The sequence below is a fragment of the Vulpes vulpes genome, chromosome 15, assembly GCF_048418805.1.
Source record: "Vulpes vulpes isolate BD-2025 chromosome 15, VulVul3, whole genome shotgun sequence".
NCBI classification, from domain to species: Eukaryota; Metazoa; Chordata; class Mammalia; order Carnivora; family Canidae; genus Vulpes; species Vulpes vulpes.
The window spans coordinates 32,031,574-32,055,376 of NC_132794.1; the positions used below are offsets into that span (position 1 = coordinate 32,031,574).

A 23,803-nucleotide genomic window follows, 5' to 3' on the forward strand; every position below is an offset into this window, starting at 1 on the left:
CATCCCGCAGGCAAACTTGTTGAATCCCGAGCGGGCGGCCGCAGTTTGCGCGGTGGCCTGAAGGTTTCGGGTTCCACCCCCGAGAGGCCCCAGAGCAACCGGCACGACAATTTCTGGACGAACCGCAGGGTCCGGCGCGCACCCAGCCCGCGCCCCGCACAGCCCCAGCCCGCGCCCCGCACAGCCCCCGTGTGCCCGCAGCGCGCCCCGCACGCACCCAGCCCGCACCCCGCACAGCCCCAGCCCGCGCCCCGCACGCACCCAGCCCGCCTGTCGCTGCCTCGCGGTCCCGCGGGACACTCACCCTCGCCGACAGCGCGTGCAGAAGCCCGGGCTGCCCCCTGTGCGGACCGCCGAGCCTCCCGAGGGGCAGCCAGCCAGAGCCCTGCGCGACCCTGAAACGTGAGAGCGAGGAGACCCGGGAGGGAGGCAGGTCGGGTTTCTTCTCACTGTCTGCAGCCCGGAAAGACCCGACCCCGCTTCAGCAGAGGCTTCTCTGGACCCCGCTCTCCCCGGTGCTACTGATGCGCGGAGCAGGCGGCCCCGCATGCAAATGGTCCAAGTGTGCGCGGCTATTGGCGGCTGCGGAGGCCCCTGGGTCCTACTGCTCGGCGCCAACCCAGGGGCGCCCAGGGAAGATGATGGATTTAATTGATTCGTTACCTCGGGTGCTGTAATGCCTGCTGCGATGTTTAAACGGGGGGGGGGGGGGGCGGGGGGGGACCCTCACATTTAAACTCCTGTCATGTGATCTATCATTTCATTTTGGCTTTTAATTGTCTGTGCAGAGTAGCTTTGGCAATACAAAGGGTCTTAAAAGAACATTTTCTGAAGAAGATTCACAGATACTTTTGGCGGAAAAAGCCTCTTTTCTGCTCCCTCGTATGAGTTATTTGGATAGAAATCCAGGAAATGTGTATGTAGTCAGATACTACTGCACTTCACTTATGTGAAATAATACTTGATTTTATTCTAGGAAATGCATGGCCACTCCGAAGAAAATAACTCAAGTAGGTTAAAATGCTAGAAGCTGAAATACGAATGTGATGATTATTTATACATTTGATATATATTTTAAGTGATACTGAAAATGCATCGATGGCAATGCCATGGACATCATTTTTATTATGCAAAATTAATTCAGAAATATTTTATCTGTGAATACTGGTAACAGAAATAAAGATCAACATGAAGATGTTGGCTAACTGTCACAAGATTTCAAGTGTTTACCCTTAATTACCACATTTTCTTTTTTGCAGCTTCTCCTTTAGCAAACCCAATAGCAATGCAAATTGGCGCAACAAGGGGATTTCAAGGGAGGCAGGCCTGTGATGACCAGCGATTTGAGATACTTTAACATTGAGCAAAAACACTTCGGTGCATCATCATTAAATGTATCTGTCTTAAAAGTTGGAATATAATAGCTCAGTCTTTACATGGGACCCAAAAGCCCTTAAGCATGGTTTTCCCTTGACCTTTAATTTTGTGGAAGAAAAGAGAAATTCTCATGTAAACTGAAATGACACAGACTCTCCACCAAGTTCCATCGAAGATTATTTGCTGATATTACAGCTTAGGAAACAGCATGATTTTATTGTGTTTGAGATGTAATAGTAATGTAAATTTAATTACAAAATTATGATGTCTGTAATTTACAGCCGAATGCCTGTTAGACAGTGATACACTGAATAAGGTCAGCAACGACCAACTCATAAATTCACCATCCATGTGTAAGCCAAATAAATGAAAACGCAAAAGGCAAAAATACAACAGAATTGAGACTCCATTCCAAATATATGTGTAGCATTTGAATTTATGTAGCGTGCGCTACAATCCTTCATTTCCATAACTCCTTCCCCTCCAGCCCTTTCCCTTCCCCCATCAGTAACCCTTGACAACAGAAGTGTTACTTTGAGTCCGGGTTGCCTTTGCTGCTTTCCAGACCTAACTTAGAGATTACATCCTTGTAGGATACAGAATTAACTCTTACATGATTGAGGTGGAAAAGAAGAGAGCTGCCTTCAGGGTTAGAAGACTGAGCATTCTCACGTGTATGTCAATTTCTTTCATCAAATATACATCCTTGAGACATCCATGACCACTAATTTGAAGTGAAAAGACATGATCAATTGTCATTATATCAGAGCCAATTTGCTCCACTTCCCCGCTGCTATTGTGTTTCTGGAACAGCCTTTTGGAATGTCTTTTATTCAGGATGATTACAATCACTTCAGGCTAGGTTCAGAATTTTTCAATTTACAATAAAGTTAACATAAAAGTATCAAGATATTACTATGTTCAGTATAAGACTGTGAAGGACTCATTGTCCGTAAAAGGAAAAAAGAAAAAAAAAAAGAAGCTGTTATTTGGTAGAGTAAGAAAAGGATAATGACCATGCAAAGTTGAATGAAGAAGACTGATACTCAATTCTTTTTTAAAACAAGTATATTATTGGCCTTTCAACTTTCTGCTACAAGTAGACTTGAATAAATAGTCACTTCTTCTAAGTGCAAATTGAAAGTTGTGCATTTAATGAATATCGTTTTACAACTGAGGGAAGATGTGTTTTATGCAGGCCAAGTTCATACAAAATTAATGTGATTTATCTATGACTACAATTTAATAGAGAATTTGAATAGTGGACAACTATGATAGTGAACAAACAAGAATAAATACATAAAAGCCCCTATTAACACATTTAGCATACGCTTGTTTGATCAATTTCACTCACTTCCTGCATAAAAGGCCCAGGCAAACATACGGCAAGCTAATCAGAAGTATAAATTCAACTTATTTATTTTTCCAGAAAAAAGAACTTCCACATCTCTTCAATGAGTTACTTGTGTTTATCCAAATTATGCTCATATATTATGAGATATATGGCATATCATACATATATATTTATGAATATTTAAAATATTTTACTTGGATACAGGCGTAAAAATTTTTTCAAACAAATACTATTAAAACCATAATAGTGTTCATCATTTCTCAACCTGTAGAAGTATCCTTGATCTATTCTTTACTACTGGAGGTGTTCTTGGACTCCTCATTTCATCAGTACAGTTTTCAAGGGCAATATATGCTCTGTCAGAAACTGATTTCCATTATGCCCTTGGATCATGATGACAATGCCTTATTGTAGCTAATGTGAACATTTATAAAAGTTGGAAGGTAAAACATACCTGGCATATCCCTGTATTCAATCACTGTAATCAACTTTCTTTCTAAATTTAAATTGGTAAACATGTAATAGCATATCATTTGGTAATAATTTAATAAACGCTAATGACATTTAGTTACTACCCAAGCTATTTTTAAAATTCTCTGTGTCTTCAATAATTTTGAAATATGCATAGGTTAAAAAATTTCAAAGCTATAGACATTAATCCATTTGTCTACTTTAAATAGAAAATTTATTCGTGCTTGAGTTTTGGCAGATGAAAAGGAAATTAGCAGACATAAATTATACTCTGAAAGTAGAAATATAAAATTAAGGATGTGATCAAATGGACATTTTTTTCCAGTAGTAAATCAGTAGTAAGTAAGCAGTAATAGTCATACTAATTGCTAACTAGGATACTATGATATATTAAATAATTCACTAAAAGGTCTTCTAAAAATTTTTAAAAATAAAGAAATAAAAGGTCTTCTAAATACTGTAGAAAGTTGCAAAATATTATAAATACATGGCTTATAAATTAATTTGGTGAATCACTAAACAAGATAAAAAAGTACAACTCAAAAGTTAAAAATAAACCTGTGTAAGATAGTAAGTTTGTGGAGAAATATGGAACTCAAAACGATGAGCTAAACTTGACACTAGACGAGATGAGAAGTTCATAGTACAGTGATTTTGGTAAGATGATCACCATGAATGGAATGCTCATAATATTTAGAATTCTAGTAAAAATTGGCAAGGAGAAGAGGCATGGAGGAGGACATATTACTGTCTATGAAATAGGATCGTAGAGCAAGCAAGATAAAAGTTGACAAAAATGTAGAAGTGAAATACTTTGGCAAAACACAAAAGAACAAACAACAAAACAAAAGAGAAATGGGCACATATCTTTTATAGTATATTTAGAATAGAGTAAGCATTAATAGTTTTAATTCAAATACTAAGGTCTTAAGAATATTGCTACATGTTAATCCTAGAAAATCTGTGAGTAAGAACTATAAGTATTTTTGTGAAAAAGAGACAAACACATGTCAACCTATCTAAAAATGTTCATAAAATGTGAGATAATATTTAGTCACAGCAAATAAACAAATGGATGTGAGTATAAATATGTAAAATACTACATAACCACTATTTCCAATAGGGGACTAAACATACAATCGATTTTCTGTATGCTCATTATATCATGGCTAATAGTCAGAGCCTGCCGTTTGCCTTTCAAAAGACACAAAATGGTTATGTATTTAGAAGGAATTCTGTACTAACCAAATTCCTACATATTTAAAAGCCACTTGTTAGCCTATTTTAAGGGATCCTTTAGGACTTACTTAAAAGCATAGTAAAACAGCAATTATTTTAAACTGTGTTGTTATTCATATACCATAGTTCTTAGATGGTTAAACCGATGTAATACTATTTGCTTTTGTCTTAGACCAAACTCTGCCTGAATAAAAATAATATTAAAGTTGAGTCACTTGCTCATTTAGTGATTATTAAATCTACTTCTCATCGGTACTGTGTTGGATATGTAAAAGTAGACAATAGTACAACATAAATTAAGAGCAATTCTTATTTTAATGTAAAAGCTAAGAGAAATGAATATGACAACATCATTTTCTAAGAAGGGACAGGTTGCAGAATATAAATTTTCATGTTAATTAATCGTAATGTTAAATATAGTACTTTGAGTTTCCTATGCTAGAGGTTAGTAACAGAAAATCTACTTAAAAGAAGGTTTTACTCCTTTCCTTATTACTTTTAAAATAATTTTCCATGCCATATCTGCCAGAATGCCCAGAATGCTACTCTTCTTAAGCAGCATGTAAATGTAGATAATCAGCATGCACTGTTTAGAAGCAGAAAACTAGGGATCCCTGGGTGGCGCAGCGGTTTGGCGCCTGCCTTTGGCCCAGGGCATGATCCTGGAGACCCGGGATTGAATCCCACGTCGGGCTCCCGGTGCATGGAGCCTGCTTCTCCCTCTGCCTGTGTCTCTGCCTCTCTCTCTCTCTCTCTCTCTCTCTGTGTGTGCGTGACTATCATAAATAAATAAAAATTAAAAAAAAAAAAAGAAGCAGAAAACTAAATTTTAATGGCTTTCGGTTTAAATATCCGTACAATCCTTTGGCCCATAAGTCAGTTTTCATGGTAGTTTCTTTTCCTAGTGTAGTAAAGACGTCTTATTCTTCAATTGTATGACTCACTTGCCAAATAATAGTTTCCCAAGATTAAAGAATAGATGAATGGATAGATTGATGGGAATAGATGACAGCATTAGAGAAATAACAGCATGAGAGAGTAGATTAAGAGTAGATTTTGGCTCTGGAAGTGATGGTGGAAATGGCTATGGTGATTTTGATAATATAATTGCATTAAGTATAATTTAAAAAGAATGCTAAATGTTAATGAATATATATAAATATAAATACCCAAATATATATACCCAAGAGACTTTAAAATGGAATGTGGGTTCTGAAGGGCACAGATCCAATAATTCAATTTTGACAAGCAAGCAAATAAACATAAAAAATTAAAAATAGAGTAAGAATAACTAATTTTTAAAATAAAGATTGGCTCCGACTGAAGAAATAATTTGGGACAGGCCTACATCTGGAAGTGACTTGAAAAAGAAGATAAAGCAGTCATACCCTACTTCCTGAAAAGTGATATAAGGTGAATAAGTAAATAGAAATTGGGAGCTACTTGAAGCCTAAGTTTTCTTTTCATCTAGTCATGGAGGTAAAACATTTCCAGATTCAAAGGAAATATAATATTCATGATTAAGAAGAGTTTGAACATATTTAAAACTATTAATATCTGTTTGTTGTGAGTATAGGTGGCTTTTTTCTTTCTCTGTTTTTTGTTTGTTTAATGTTGCAAAAGGCACATGTACTAATTTTTAATGAAGTAAATTTAAAAGGAAATTTTAATATTAAATCAAATAAACACATATTTCAGCTTATCTCTTATTATTTCTGTACCTTAGGAAGGTCACTAGCCTTTTTAACCTCAGACCACTGCCTTCACATGTAAAATTAAAGTCTTATCATTGTGAAAATACATATATTATAAGGTTTTATAAACTTTACATTTTTAAAATAATGTTGATTGGTATTAATTTTTTTTAAAATTTTTATTTATTTATGATAGTCACAGAGAGAGAGAGAGAGAGGCAGAGACACAGGCAGAGGGAGAAGCAGGCTCCATGCACCGGGAGCCCGATGTGGGATTCGATTCCGGGTCTCCAGGATCGCGCCCTGGGCCAAAGGCAGGCGCCAAACCGCTGCGCCACCCAGGGATCCCTGTTGATTGGTATTAAGAGAACATCTAGCTATTTTAAACTTCGTTCAACTATTTAGTATCAGGAAGATTACATACCTTACTATGAGTTGTAAGTATGATCACCAAAGTTCTCTTTAATACTTTTAAAAAACCTTTTAAGAAGATACAAAAATGGACCTCTTTTCTAAAATAAGGAAATGTGGACTAAAACAGTGAATAATAAGAAAATGCCTGGGTAATTTCAAGAATGGGCTTATCAAAATATCTTGTAAAGAATTAGGGCATTTTAGGGCACAGAGAAAGGGCATGGGTTTATTAAGAAGGAATCATATGTGGCAAAACTTATTTTTTACATTTCCTAAGTTAGCTTTTAGATCATGAGAGTGACTTAAAAGCAGTTTACCTGGATTCCAGATAAGCATTTGACAAGGGGTTTGTCATTTCATCGTATACAAAGTAGAGAAAAACTCGAAAACTGGCTGGATGATAGTACATTTAGGTGCATTTGCAGCAAATTGAACAAGTGAACTTCCTGTATTTTGTCAATGTTAACTTTGGGGGATCCTCAAATGTCCTACCCATAAGCCTGTGTACTTGATCCTGTGAGGTGTAGCATATATATTATCAGCGAAGATATCCTCAAATACACAGCTGAGGTATAGCTGAAAAGAACTAACATACTGAAAAACTAACTGAATATGAAAGTGGACATTCAAAATTCACCAAAAAATAGGTAAACCCACATAAAAGCTGAAATATAACATCAAAGAATAAAGTATTTAAAAATTGAGAACAATGAGAAACCACCCATGAGGCTAAACCAACTATAAGCTCAATAGAAGCTAATTGTGTGATGTTAGAACTAACAAGGAAAGAAAGAAAAAGAGAAAAAAGAAAGAAAGAAATCAAGAAAGAAAGAAAGAAAGAAAGAAAGAAAGAAAGAAAGAAAGAAAGAAAGAAAGAAAGAAAGAAAGAGAAAGAAAGAATAAAAAACATTATTTTTTAAATTAAATTTATTTTTTTATTGCTGTTCAATTTGCCAACATATAGAACAACACCCAGTGCTCATACCATCAAGTGCCCCCCTCAGTGCCCGTCACCCAGTCACCCCCACCCCCCGCCCACCTCCCCTTCCACCACCCCTAGTTCCTTTCCCAGAGTTAGGAGTCTCTCATGTTCTGTCTCCCTTTCTGATATTTCCCACTCATTTTTTCTCCTTTCCCCTTTATTCCCTTTCACTATTTTTTTATATTCCCCAAATGAATGAGACCATATAATGAAAAAAACAGATTATAAATTAAGATAGTGTGGATCTGACATTAGCATATGGGAAAAAAAATAGGAAAATAAAGATACCTAACCCAGGGAAAGGATTTTTAGTAATTATGATTACTGACTTCTTTTGTAGAGCTATCATAAAGAAAAGATGGTGAGACACAGAAAATACATATTCTGATACTCTTTGAGTATAAAATTCTGGGGTTCTTATTTCTATAAAAAAATACATTGGCCAATGGATATACATACATGTATACGAAAAAGATTCTGACCAAGGACATTCATATATTGACGATAATATGAGCTTTGAACCTAAGTAGTCTTCAGATTCCAGCAAGGGTTACAAAATATAAGGTATATTAGAACAAAAGATGCTTGTTTAAATTAAGCTGAGTCTCCCTGATACATTTATGAGAACTTCTCAATTCCAATTATGCACATAAATGTGGAAAAAGCTGCCCAGAAAAAGAGAAGTGGGAAAGACAATAAAGATAAAAAGCATATGTGTAAATTATAATGTTAACTGTATCATTCAACAAAAACATGCAAAATAAGTTAACTGTATTCTTTTGCCAGAAAGTTAATGGTGATGGCATGAATTATGATAAAACTCTGTAAATTCTTGGCACAAAACAGTAATTCTAAGAAGATTTATTTTTTAAAAAATAAAGTATTTCACTGAGATAATTTGGGTATACTTTGCCAAATTAAACAAATGATTTATTACTTCCTAACCAGAATAATGTCTAATTTTTAAGAAGTTAGTGTGTATTTCTTCATGCATCTATGTTTTACAAACTGAGAAGAAAAGTCGTGCTTGGAAACTATTTAATTAACACACGCTATAACTATGGATACAGAATAAAAAAATTAAATTATGGTTACATGGAAAAAATGTAAAAGACAATGCTATTTTATGGTATAGATATGTCCAATTGAATGTCTATCACACTTTCTAATAAACTAAATATTAAAGATCTCCACTGAAGGGGCACCCAGGTGACTCAGCTGGTTAAGCATCTGACTCTTGATTTCAGCTCAGGTCGTGATCTCAGGATTTTGAGATTGAGTGTTGGGTGAAGCCTGCTTAAGATTCTCTCTCTTAAAAAAAAAAAAAAAAAAAAGATTCTCTCTCTTTCCCTCTCCCTTTACCCCTCCCTCCTCTCAAAAAATATTAAAAACAAACAAAGAAACAAAAAACCCTCCATTGAAAAAGAATGGATTCCAAAATTTAAATTATTCCAAAACATCAGAAAAAATTCAAGGAAAGATAAACAATATATAACACATGCTGAAATACTAGTATGCTAGGCTTACTAGAGGTAGTAAAGCTTTCATTTACAATCAAAACTTGTAAATAATTAAATATATTAATCAGAAAAACCATTACTAATGTGTGTAAGAGTCATATGTTTATCAAGAAAAATAAAACAAATGGTTAAAGTGAAGGAAGATGGGATAAATACCTTTGCTTATAAAATTGTTTATCAAACACAGGTAGAAGAAAATCTCAATAAGCAGAATGTCAGGTGAATACTCTCTATATATAGAGAATATATAGTGAATATATATAAATATAAATACGCAAATATATATACCCAAGAGACTTTAAAATGGAACGTGGGTTCTGAAGGGCACAGATCCAATAATTCAATTTTGACAAGCAAGCAAATACTATTTTTAAATTTTAGTTCACTAAATAATTTTTTAAAAGAATAGATAACACAAGAGTTACAACAAGAATGTGCAAAAATATAGGTGTTCTAGGACACAAATACTGTGTGTGTGTGTGTGTTACAGGATGCAGTATCCTTACATTGATACCTCTCTCTGTTTGAACATCTGGTATCCTTTGGCATGGAAAGAAAACAAGTAGTCTAGGCACCTACTAAACAATGGAAAATAATTTTGCTGTGTGTAACAGAGTATATTAATGTTTTACAAATAATCAAGAGTCCCTCCTCGAAGTTCTCTCCTTTCAAGAAGACCACACATCCCAATGTGAATAGCTATGATCTATGAAATTTTAGCAGAATTTTTAAGAGCCACCACATGACTTATGATTTTTTTTTGTCCCCCTTACCAAATGATGGGTTGTGTTTCCATTAGGAGCTTCTTAGTCCAGCTGGGTTCCAGTGATGGTGATAAGGAATAAAGTCACATATGACTCACAAAATACATACCATGTCTGTGAAAAATAAACATTTATTATGGTAAGCACCTGAGATTTGAAAAGCATTAGTTATTGCAGCATAATCTAGAAATCCTAACTAATTCAGTAGAACTGAAGAAACTATCTTCTATTAATTATTTTCTGTATACAGCCATATAGGAACTAGAAACTAGAATCTAGTTCTCAGGAACCATTTTTGAAAATAGTTGACATCTATTGTCCCCATGGCTTTATCTGCACAGCTATAAAAACAACAAAACAGCTCTAAAACAAAAATAGCCTTAAATATTAAATAGCCTTAAATCTTCTTTTAAGTCCTTTCAAAATTTAAGGCACTTGAAATTTCCATTTATGGCCTTTATTTAAAGGATAGTATATATAATAGAAACAGTAATTTAGGGATCACAGTGATCTTGCTACTGAATCTGAGCTCATCTTGGATTTGAATTTTCAAACCAATAGTGTAGAAGGCAGAGGAAATAGAAGTACATTCAACTGATTATAAAACTCTGGTAATCTGAGAACCATAATATTTTGCTGTTAAATACAGGATGAAATTCCCACCAATAATTTTATAGACTATTACTGAATATTTGCTTTAAAAGAATCAGAAACTTAAGAATAGAATTACTGATACTAAAAATAAAATTAAGCTCCTTTCAAATTAACAATTTATATGAAAACCAAATTCTTCAAGTTATAGAATTATAGATTGATTAATGTCCCATTAATAAATCACTAAATCCAATCTACTCAAAACAGGGGAAAATGATAGAGGTACTATGAAGGATTAAAAGTAAACTATAAAGCACCTAAAAGATAATGGGATCCATAGACTAGAAATAGATGCAGCTTATGAATAATACATCTTGCCAAAATAGAACCACTAATTACTTTGTATTATAAAATTTAAAACACAATGGTTAGTAGACACAACCAAATAAATAACTCATATCCCGAAGTGTAGATAAGTGTTACTGTGTTTGATAATTTTGATTATCACATGTGATAGCATGTGTTGTCATGTGTTTGATAATTGATTACGACTTAAACAAAAGTTACAGAAAATCATGAGATCATGTGTCTTACAGAAATATGGTACTCGGGAGGATGCTACAAAAATTGATAATAGATTCCATTTCAATGAAGATGATTTATTAACTAGTATAGAACATAAACAGCACATTGCTTAAATTTGCAAATTTTAATGACTTGCTTTTTGATTGGGTATATGTATTTTAACAGTAATTAGGGAAAGGTATGTAAATAAAAGAAATCTATGATTTTGTCATGATCCTCAGGAGAAGCAATGTAGAATCTCTCAGCAAATTTTGAGAACATTTGTTTTCAGAAAATAAGTAACATTAAGCTTAATGTCAACTATAGTAGTTTAACTCCCATATGCTAAATTATATTATCTCTTATTCGTTATATGGCACTCTGAAGTGAATAATTGACCCTTAAAACAAATGACTACTTTGAAATCCCACTATGATTAATAGTTTTTGGATCCATCCTATGATTTCCCTTAGAGGGAATTCTGCTTTCCAAAGAGATACTAAAACACCATAGGAAGAACCATTTCCCCATCTTCTTTACATGATCCAGGGAGGATGTGGTTCATCATGTGGTTCTACTCCAGGTTGGCTTTTCAACACAGTCAACATTACTATAGATCATATTCAAAATAAAATAATTTGCTCTATGGCTGGTATACAGAAAGTGCAGCAGAGAACATAAAAAGGCCTTAAGATATTTCAATCTGGGTCCTATCTCTTGGTATTTATTCTTGTCCATGATTTTCAGTGTTTCTATGCCTAAGAAAAATAAAGACTTATAGAAAATTGAGGCAGAAGCATATGCTAAAAGGAAAAAGACATTGCTTGTCAGTCTATCTTTACAGCATTTTCCAAGCCCTCCAGACTCTTGTAGTAACCGACTTTGTCCTGGACTGTGCAGAGTCTCTCTGCTGAAGAATCTAATCTTGGCTACTATCTTTTCCTGCTTGGAAAAGGAGCTTTTTAGATCTGCTACATCTCCTTTCAATCTGCTTTAACAAATAGCCTACTCTGTATCTCATTCTTATCATGAGTTGTGAACTCTTCATTGAGAGCTAAAATAGTTCATTTGAGAACATTTCATGTTTTCTGTGTACTTCAAAAGATTTGCATTTTATCTGTAATTGTTTTATCTCATCAGCTGCAATAGTTCTCTCATTTAAGCAACAATAGGATGCGAAACACTAGATATTATGGCTAAGTATATTTTATTCTCCCTTGAAGTTGCTTCAGGTTGGAAAGCCTGAGCATACTGAGTAGGAGGCTGGGAGATGATTGCCATGGGAAGAATTTAGATAGGTAAAACCAGTCCAGGGCTCCATTCTTCAGTATGGGGTACAGTATTTCTTTTGGAGCTTATGTTAGTGCAGTTCCTGGCTAAAGTTGCTGGCCCAGTTTGCTTTTTAAAATTAACTATACATCGCAGTTTGATGAACACTATGGACTGCAAAAAGGAGGAAAAACAATCTATCCTATTAAGCTAAAGTATACAAAAACACCCCAAAAACTATAGGGTACATAATTAATTATACAGTTAATAAAGTGCAGCCGAAGCACAAATACTATTGAGGACAACAAAAAAAGAATCATTTCTGGGAGGTGAGATTAAGCTAGGCAGAAATAGGACCAGTTCAATTTCTATAAAAACTGCCCATGATACAGAGAAGACATACAGATTTCCCAATGTGAGAAAAATGCAAACAAATGAAACTTCAGGAAGGAACAATAAAAATGATTAAGGGTATAAATGAAATGATTAATGGACAGAGATTAAAAGACAGTATCTGTTTAATTTGGTAAAAAGACTAATGGGAAATTCAATCGCTTGAAAGCATCTGAAGGGTAAAAAAGAGTGGAGAAGGAAAAATTTTAGGTTAGACAAGAGAAAATAACTAGAAGTAATGGGATGAAATTGAGTATAGGAAATTTTTGAGTGACTATCACAGAAAAGGCAGCCTTGTTAGGTCTATTAGGCCAAGGAATTGTTTCCTAAGGGACGCAGTAAAAAGCCCCTTTGCTTGAGCCATTTATGTAGGCCAAAGAAGTGGGTAATGGTATAGGAAACAATTCTATATTCACAAAATTATGGACATTATGATCTAATAGCCCCTATCCTGCCAGCACAAAAAGTCTCTAATGCATATAATTCTTCGGCTTCCAGCTTTTGCATTTTCTCATTTTAGGAAAAGCTGATAGAACATTGAACAGGAACTTTGGAAATGGACTTCTTCCATATACTACTTTGATGGCTTTTGTAACTGAATAACTTTCCTGTTTTCATATTTTTTACTATATTAGTGTCAGTGAATTAAAACTCCTTTAGCAAAAGGGATATTCAAATAAACCAAATAAATGTTGGTTTACAATACACAAATCTTAGTGACACATTTCATAGGTCTCCTAACTGACTAGAACTCGATAAAGATTACTTTTATCCCTTTGGTTTGATATTATTTTTAAGATATCTTATAATCATAAAAAGATATCCTATAATCATAGTAAAGCTGTGATTTATTTAACATTTAAACAACTGAAAGATTTAGCATATAACCCAGTCAGTCCGGAGGCTGCGGCTGCGGAGGAACCACCCGAAGAGAAACTGCAGAGATGCTGCCCGTGCGCGTCCCCGCGGCCGGGCCCCGCTGGTCTCCAACCATGCTTTGGGATCATCCTTCATTGCTGCAAGGAACCTCCATGCCTCTAATATGCGTCTTCAGGAGACTGGCACTGCCGAAGTGTCCTCTCTTCTTGAGGAGCGTATTCTTGGGGCTGATACCTCTGTTGACCTTGAAGAGACCTTAGGGTGTGTCCTAAGCATTGGTGATGGTGTTGCCCGTGTACATGGGCTGAGAAATGTTCAGGCTGAAGAAATGGTAGAGTTTTCTTCAGGCTTAAACGGTATGTCTCTGAACTTGGAACCTGACAATGTTGGTGTTGTCCTGTTTGGAAATGATAAACTAATTAAGGAAGAAGATATCGTGAAAAGAACAGAAGCCATTGTGGATGTTCCAGTGGGCGAGGCGCTATTGGGCCCTGTTGTACATGCCCTTGGTAATGCCATCAATGGAAAGGGTCCAGTTGGTTCCAAGACCCGTAGGTGAGTTGGCCTGAAAGCCCCTGGGATGATTCCTCAAATCTCTGTTCCTGAACCCATGCAGACTGGCATCAAGGGTGTGGATAGCTTGGTGCCAATTGATCGTGGTCAGCGTGAGCTGATTATTGGTGACCGGCAAACTGGCAAAACGTCAATCGCTATTGACACAATCATTAATCAGAAACATTTCACTGACGGAACTGATGAAAGAAGAGGCTATGCTGTATCTACGTTGCTATTGGTCAGAAGAGATCTATGGTTGCCCAGTTGGTGAAGAGACTTACAGATGCAGATGCCATGAAGTACACCATTGTGGTGTCAGCTACTGCTTCTGATGCTGCTCCACTTCAGTACCTGGCTCCTTATTCCGGCTGTTCTATGGGAGAATATTTTAGAGATAATGGAAAACATGCTTTGATCATCTATGATGACTTATCCAAACAGGCTGTTGCTTATTGTCAGATGTCTCTGCAGCTCCGCCGGCCCCCTGGTTGTGAAGCCTATCCTGGTGATGTTCTACCTACACTCCCGTCTGCTAGAGAGAGCAGCCAAAATGAACGATTCTTTTGGTGGTGGCTCCTTGACTGCTTTACCAGTCATAGAAATGCAAGCTGGTGATGTGTCTGCTTACATTCCAACAAATGTCATTTCCATCACTGATGGACAGATTTTCTTGGAAACAGAATTGTTCTACAAAGGTATCTGCCCTGCCATTAACGTCGGTTTGTCTGTGTCCTGTGTTGGATCTGCTGCCCAAACCAGGGCCATGAAGCAGATGACAGGTACCATGAAGCTGGAATTGGCTCAGTATCCTGAGGTTGCTGCTTTTGCCCAGTTCGGTTCTGACCTTGATGCTGCCACTCAACAACTCTTGAGTCGTGGCGTGCAATTGACTGAGTTGCTGAAGCAAGGACAGTATTCTCCCATGGCTTTTGAAGAACAAGTGGCTGCTATTTATGCTGGTGTAAGAGGATATCTTGATAAACTGGAGCCCAGCAAGATCACAAAGTTTGAACATGCCTTCTTGGCTCATGTTTTCAGCCAGCACCAAGCCCTCTTGGGCAATATAAGGACCAATGGAAAGATCTCAGAACAGTCAGATGCTAAGCTGAAAAAGATTGTAACAAACTTCTTGGCTGGATTTGAAGCTTAAACTCCTGTGGATTCACATCAAATGCCAGTTTGGTTTTGTCGTCATTTATTCTAGTAATCAGTTCCATTTGTAAAAGGATTACTCTTATGCTCCAGTTGTACAGAAATTACCTTAAAAATAAAGGTTCCATATTGCTTGGTGGTAAAAAAAAAAAAAAAGATTTAGCATATAAAATTGTCTTTATATGCAGTCCCATTAAACTGATAGTCATGACAATGATTATGTGATGCATATATTTTAAGATATATTCAGAATCATTTCATTAACAGCATTGTATATTTTGGTTTATTCTAGTGTATTCAGTCTAATTTAAAAGGGGAGGGATCTATGTATTCAATGAACATTAACCATAAACTTTAAAAATTGAAAATCTAAAACAAGGTAGTGCTAACTGTGTTAGAGAAACAAGACTTTTTCATCATGAGGGCTTTTATCCAAGAGCACAAAAGGATTTATATGACATTATGTATGGGGTAAAATAGAACTAAACTGCTAAAAGTAGTTGATAATACTTTAGGGTTTTTTAATTTATTATTTTATTTTTTATTGTTATTTTTTTAAGATTTTATTTATTTAGTCATGAGACACACACACACACACACAGAGAGAGAGAGAATGAGAGAGAGAGAGAGAGAGAGAAAGAGTCAGAGTGCAGGCAGTGGGAGAAGCAGGCTCCATGCAGGGAGCCCAATGTGGGACTCGATCCCAGGTCTCTAGGACCAGGCCTTGGGCTGAAGGTGGTGCTAAACCACTGAGCCACCCAGGCTGCCCTAGGTTTTTGTTTTAATTTAAATTCAATTAGCCAACGTACAGTACATTATTAGTTTCAGATAATAATTCGTCAGTTGCTTATAACATCCAGTGCTCATCACATCTCATGCCTTGCTTAATCCCCATCACCCAAGTACTGCATCCCTCCACCCACCTCCCCTCCAGCAACCCTCAGTTCGTTTCCTACAGTAGAATCTCTCATAGTTTTTATCCTCTCTGATGACTTCACCATCAGTTTTCCTTCCTTCACTCTATGATCCTCTGTGCTGTTTGTGCTGTTTTTTATATTCCACATAGGAGTTAAACCATATGATAAGAGTCTTTTTCTGATTGACTTATTTCGTAGCATAATACCCTCCAGTTCTATCCACATCAATGTAAATGGTATTTATCCTTTCTGATAGCTGAGTAATACTATATTGTATATATGTCTACCACATCTTCTTTATCCATTGATCTGTCAAAGGACATCTCAGCTTTTTCCACAGTTCGGCTATTGTGGACATAGTTACTAAACATTGGGGTGCAGATGCCCCTTATCCGATCACTACATTTGTATCTTTGGGGTAAATATCCAGTGGTGCAATTGCTGGGTCATAGGGTAGCTCTATTTTAACTTCTTGAGGAACCTCCACACTGTTTTCCAGAGTGGCTACGCCAGTTCCACATTCCCACCAACAGTGCAAGAGGGTTCCCCTTTCTCCACATCCTTGCCAACAGCCAACATTTGTTGTTTCCTGCCTTGTTAATTTTAGCCATTCTAACTGGTGTGAGGTGGTATCTCGTTGTGGTTTTGATTTGTATTTCCCTGATTCCACGTGATGTGGAACATTTTTTTCATGTGTCTGTTGGCCATTTGTGTCTTCGTTGAAGAAATGTCTATTCATGTCTTCTGCCCATTTCTTGACTGGATTATTTAGGATTTTAAAGGTTATTTATTTATTTATTTATTTATCACACACACACAAACACACACACACACACACATACACACACACACAGAGGCAGAGGAAGAAGCAGGCTCCATGCAGGGAGCCTGACGTGGGACTCGATCCCAGCTCTCCAGGATCACACCCTGGGCTGAAGGCGGAGCTAAACCACTGAGCCACTTGAATATTACCTTATTTCATCTTCACCATTACTCTCTAGGTACATTCCAACTCAACGAAATAAATGACTTGCCCAGCATCACTCATTTGAGGCCACAATAGGATGCTGATATCATTGCCCTTGGGCTTTAAACACTGGTTATCTTTACACTGCATCATTTGGTCTCTCATACTAAAATAGGCAATAAACTTTTTTAAACAAATGTTTCATTTTAAGTTTGTGGGATCATTCTTCCTGAGTATGAAGCAACATGGTATAACTAAAGAAGAAACAGACTGTAAATCAGAGGTTTGGGATTCTATGCTTAGTTTTGTTGCAAATTGTAAGATTTGGGGTAAGTCAGTGAATTTTGTCTTGGTTTCCTCTACTATCCATATTGAGTTACCTAGAGTTTAACAATATTATTCAACTCTAAAATCCGATCCCAAACTATAATGGCATAGTTTTCAAATGTGAAATTATTTAAAAACCCCATGTATCTAATTTTATCTTTGCAATTTTGTGTTTAAAGCTTTCTCTAGCTCTGAAAAGCTATCCAATAAGCTTGAAAACTTCCTCACTTGTCCAACAAAGTAAATTAACTCAGTAGATGATAGGTGTTGTTTAATGGTTAAACAAATAGTAATTTATAATGAATATTAAGCAATTTCTGTAAAAATATTCTTTAAATTTTTATTTTAAAGATGTATTTACATTTTCAGTGTATGGAATGAGTGAGGCCAATATCTATCTGTATTTTTTTTGTTAGGTACTAAAAACATGAAAGAATCAATGTCAATTTCCCATCAGCTTAGGGATTTATACTTTTCAAAGGCAGCAAGTGATTGAGTTTATATTCTTGCTCTCCTCTGCACTTCTTCTACCACTGTCAATTTCCAGACTTGGCACTTTAAGAAGAATATAATAACCTGGGGTATTTCCAAAGAAGAATGACTCCAAGGGTAAGGAGAGCCAAAATAATATGATATGCTTAAAATACTGACGAAATTGGGAATGTTTATAGTGCAAAAAGTAGAGTCAGATAATTTTTGATAGCCAACAAGGTACTTTTGCCTTTAATATGATTAGTATCCTGGAGAAAATAATGTATCAGTGCAAAGAGCTGCATGATAAGGCAAGGTCAGATTTATTCTGTCCCCCTAGCATGAGGGTACATACTTGTGCAACATTATCCACCATCTACAGATTCGATATGATAGTCATATATTAGTGAAAATAATATTTGTTTTTATTTTTAAACTAATCCATCTATCTGGGCAAAAACTGGCAAAAACTGGCAAAAAAGACTCATAAATTTATAAAGTTGCCAGTACTATGTTAGTTTTGCAGATATAGCATGAAGAAAACCTACAAACTGCCTGCTCCTCTGGGCTTCTATTCTAGTGGGGTGAAACATGAATAAGAAAACAAATTGAATGCAGGGTAACTACAGACCATGAAGACTGTTGTGAAAAATAATACACAGATGAATGACCAAGAGAAAAAAGGCCACAGTATACAGGTGAGCAGAAAAACATTGTTTGAGGAGGTCACATTTAAGTGAATATCTTATAAAAAAAATAAGTCAGCCACATGCAGAACTAGAAGAACCACAACTCAGGTACAGAGTTGATAGAAGAGGAAGAGTGATTTAGAAAACACGGGAAAAATAGCAACAGGTGAGGTGAATGGATCTACACAAGGTGGGGAAAAGAGAGATGGTGGTAAGGTATGGACAGGTGTTTGTTATTTTATCGGAGGCAGAAGTCAGCATGGAGGCATGGAGTGAGTGAATTATTCCTGCTATATTCTTGCTATCTATGCTACAGGTAGGAGAGTGAATTATTCCTGCTAGATTCTTGCTATCTATGCTACAGGTAGGAGAAAAGTAAATTTAAAAATAATAATAAATCTCAGAAAATTATCTCAGTGATACAGGGACTTTAGAGACATCATTTCCTACTACTTCCCATATTCAGTATATTCATAAAAACCTGCACACAAATGTTTGTGGAAGCTTTATTCATAATTGCCAAAACTTGGAACCAACCATGATGTCTTTTAGTAGGTAAATGGATAAACTGTGATACATTCAGAGAGGGGAATATTATTCAGCATTAAGATGAAATGAGCTATCAAATCATGAAAAGACACAGAGGAAACTTAAAAAGGCACATTACTAAGTAAAAAGGAGCCAATTTGAAAAGGCTACACACCGCATGATTTCAACTATACAACATTCTGGAAGAGGGAAAACTGTGGAGACAGTAAACATACCAATGGTTGTCAGGGGTTGGGGAAGAGAGGATAAATAGGCAGAGCATAAAGAATTTTTAAGGCAGTGAAACTATTTAGTGTGATCCTACAGTGGTGGATACATATCATTGCATATTTGTCAAAACTCCTAGAATATGCAACACCATTAGTGAACCATAAGGTAAAGAATAGACTTTGGGTAATAATGATGTGCCAGTGTAGGTTCACTGACTCTAACAAATGTACCAGTCTGGTGGGGGATGTTGAATATGCAGAAGGTTATGCGTGTGTGGGGCTGGGACTACATGAGAACTCTCTGTATCTTACCCTCAACTTTGTTACAAACCTAAAACTGTTCTAAAAAAAAATCAAGTCTTAAAAATTAAATTATAACAATTTGCTTAATAATTCATTTTTCTAAAAGTAATATTTAAAATAAGTGAAAGGCTATGACTGGCCTAGGTCTTGATCATTCATTCATTCATTCAATATTTACTGAGCACTTGTTATGTGGTGGGAAATCTTCTAAGCAAAAGGAACAATAAAGAAAAATGCATCTCTTCTTTAAGCTTGTATGCTACTGGAATAACAACTTATTCAATAACAAGTTAAATATTGTATAGCTATGTGAGCCATTTTTGTATTTGGTTCAGATTCATTTTCTGCTCTTCTCTGGCACGCTCTGCATATCAGGCAATTACACCCTTAGGGCTTCCTTAATCTCACGGTTCCAGGGAGATTTTTCCAATTGGAGGCACTCACAGAATACTGGAGGGTGTGAGGAGCTGAAAAGATGAGGTACTTCATCCATCTATCCACTTTTGGGGGATTCTTTCACAGCAGCTGTGTCTCCTACTTCCTCCAAATCTGTCCCTCCTGTTTGACAGCCCCTCAGAGAAATGCAAATTAAATGTAAATTAAAAGTATAATGAGATACCATTTCACATCCAGATTGACAAAAATTTAATAATCGGACAAAACCAAATGCTATCATGGATGAGAAGCCCTGAGAAGCTTTACACTTTTTCAGCGGAAGGTTAAACTTCGCAAAAAAAAAAAAAAATTATTATTATTTATTTTTTGGTAAAAACATTTTGAAAAACAAATCTGAATTTTATAGATAGGTTGAAGATAAATCCTACTATGCATCAGTTCTAATTATACACTGTAAAGATGCATTTTGCACCTGTGAACCAAGAGAAATATACAAACACGTCCCTAGCCTTACTTATTTCTTATAATAGAAAAACAATCTGCAAATTACCCTGATAAGTATTTTTGAAAGAATAAATGCATGAATCAATGAATTTTGTTCATATACATTCAATGAAATATTCTATTGGAGTACAAATTAATGAGTTAGAGATTCTTGTATTAACATGGATAGAATTTTTAAGTGCACTTTGAAGGAAAATAATTACAGTGTATCATAGAATACATAAATACACACACATACAGTTTAATTCCATTCATATAATGTTTTATATGTGAAAAACTAAATATTTTATATATAATTAAACAGAAATGCGAACTATTTTTTAAAAAACCCGAGGTGATGGTAAAAGCAAAACACATGGTAGAATTTGGCCCGAGAGGGATTAGGGAAGAAGATGAATTTGAGGATGAAATCTCTGGGATTTACAAGGTAGTTAGTGATCTACTCTCTCTTAAGATGATTAATGAGTATGTTTGTTCAGTTTTTTGTTATTATTTCTCTCTTTCTTGTATGTTACCTAGACATTATGTTGTATTTTTGTATTTTTTCATAATTAACCAAAGCAGAGCTTGATGCAAATATATAGCTCTATAAAATTATTATTAGCATTGTGATATTACTTATACTATGCGCAATAACAGTTATAAATAATACTGTCTGGTACACGAAAAACATTTCAGGAATATAAATATATATATAGGCAATGGACAAGTCAGATATACTAGAGGCTGACAAACCATGGAAGCCACCCTAAGAGACAAAATACTAAGTATCACGGACATTTCTATGTCTGTTCTGTCATCCTCATGGAAAGTGGTCATTATTGGGTATTTATAATCTCCATTTATCCATTAAATTTTAAGTAGACCCATATATACACAGAAAGACTTTGGGCAAGAATGTGTATCACAATTACAAGTTATTTTCCTGAAAGGTTTCATTTTTTCCAAACAGTAGAAATACAAATGAAATATTTTTGTAAGTGCTTGAATCCCCAGGGAATACATCGATAAGATGGATCCAGTTGTCATTGCATATGTACGTCCATTTTTACAATGCAATACATTCCTATAAACCACACATTAGGCTACATTTCCATTGGCATACTATGGGAACCACAGCAATATTAACTTACCCGTCTCAAGATATTTGATATTGACAAAATCATCAAAAATATATGCCAACTTTGACTTACTTGACTTTTGCTAAGTACTGGTTTCTTTGCTGTGAAAGCACACATTCAGAGAGAACAGCACTCTTTGGTGGCAAAATCTTCCCCAGCACTGGAGAAGATGAAACTTCTCTCTTCTATATCATTTCCCCCAAAGGAGTTGTCATTAGGATCTAGAACTTACTCATGTGTGCAAAAAGGATATCAAAGCGGGAACATACGCAAGGATAGGCAAGGGATCTGACCTCATCTTAGCTCTCCAAGAAACTTAATTATGGATGGGGAGATAATGGGTTGGTGCAGGCAATGTGTGTTATGGTTAAAAGTCAAGAGGAGAAGCTTAACACAGGAAGGAAAGATAGGTGGAGAAAAAGAGCTCCACATAAGAGACAACGAAGTGAAGTTAGATGAGTATAGGACTGTACCTGGGCAAGTTCCCTGGGAATGTTCAATTTGACCTCTGTGGAACGTAAAAAAAGGTCTGCTAAGGCTTTTCAGTTTTACATTTTCTAGGTGTAGAATTAGTTTTCTGTCCTTGTGTACTCAGTATTTGTCTTCTTAAAGACTTTTGTTTGGAAACCCTCTCAAACCGAACACAAAGTTATAGGTGTGTCAAAGACTTTCCCTATCTCTAGAACACTTTAGAGTGACTAGCAGATGGCACATGGTTTTGACTTGTCCCTTTACTGATGTTCGCCTTGATTGTTTAATTAGGGTTGTGCCTGCCAGGTTTCTAAACTGTAAAGTTAGTCCTTTCCCTTTTGTAATTAATATGATTTTGTAGGGAGGTACCTTGAAATTATATAAATACTGACAGATGTAAATGTAAATGTGCACGGGCATATCTCCATCATTCTTTGAGTATTTCCTTGCTTCTGGAAAAGAAGATCTTTTAGCCTGACCTTACATGTTCCCTGTCCCAGCCATCAAAATCAATCTTTTCTTCAAAAGAGCCTCCCATTATCACATGGTGTTTCCATAAATGTAGATATATGTTTGTGTGTTTCTCTGCTTGTAAATATACGTATGAATAGAGAGAAATCAATCCTCTTATATGTAACAAATCTCCCTTAATTTCTGCTGCCCTATCCCCCTTCTCTGTAGATACTGTCCTCATCCTGCTAATTCTCTGTCACCCCACATGGAGCCACAGTGCCATGCAAAAGTCCCCAGCCTGTGTCTGGATGCCCTACACTCAATTGTTTTTTAAGACCAAATAATCCTGGATGTGTGGGTGGCTCAGTCAGTTAAGAATCTGCCTTTGGCTCAGGTCATGATCTCTGTGTCCTGGGACCAAGCCCCTCATTGGGCTCTCAGCTCAGCAAGGAGCCTACTTTTCCCTCTACCCCTCTCCCCTACTCATTCTCTCTCTTTCAGACTCACACACTCTCTCTCTCAAATATAAGTAAACACAATAAGATAAAAAAAATCTTAAAAAAAAAGTAAAAGACCAAATAATCCTAGTAATTCCTTCACAAGCCTTCACATTCTATATTAGGTAGAAAAGATACGTCTCACCTGACTAGATTGCTTAGCTGATGATGGAATAAAGCCGCAGAAAGGTATTTTTAGACTACTTTCTCTGCTTCATTATCTTCCTATTAGGTTTTTCATATTCTTAGAAGGACCAAACTTCCTGGACTAGGATTATGATCTCTGCCAAGCTGAGGGAACATGCGCTTTCTTTTATTGGTTGCAGATGGCTGACTTCATAAGGAAGTATTAGGAGAGAGCTTGCAAACTTCCAGTTAGCAGATATGAAAATTCTCATGAATATATGTTATCATAGTTTTCTTAAACTATGGAGTCTTTCATTTCACTTGTTGAATGAATATTGGGCCATGAGAACCTTATAGTCAAATTGGCAAGAAAGAGAATGGAAGTCTAATCACACCTTCTATGATTAAGGTATTTAATGTTTACAAGGTTCTTTTGTATTGAAGGATGGAAAGGAAATAATGAAATGGATGTAAGAAAATTAATTTTAATATTCTAGGCTCAGAGATATTTTAGAGCTTCTAGAAGTCAATGCATTTATTTTGTAAAATTATTTTTTTTGTGAGAGAGAGACAGAGAGACAG

The 23,803-nt window shown here is 36.0% G+C and overlaps 1 protein-coding gene and 1 pseudogene across 9 annotated transcripts in view; one reads left to right on the plus strand and one right to left on the minus strand.

Moving 5' to 3' along the window:
* ROBO1 (roundabout guidance receptor 1) overlaps positions 1–577 on the minus strand; it is a 1,128,624-nt gene extending 1,128,047 nt beyond the window's left edge. For all 9 annotated transcript variants that reach the window (XM_072738096.1, XM_072738103.1, XM_072738098.1 and 6 more), the window contains exon 1: positions 305–577. The gene's annotated coding sequence lies outside the window, so the exon portion shown is untranslated. The remainder of the gene's footprint in view (positions 1–304) is intronic.
* Positions 578–5,914: 5,337 nt separating this feature from the next.
* On the plus strand, positions 5,915–15,371 carry LOC112917706 (ATP synthase subunit alpha, mitochondrial pseudogene; annotated as a pseudogene).
* Positions 15,372–23,803: the final 8,432 nt, after the last annotated feature.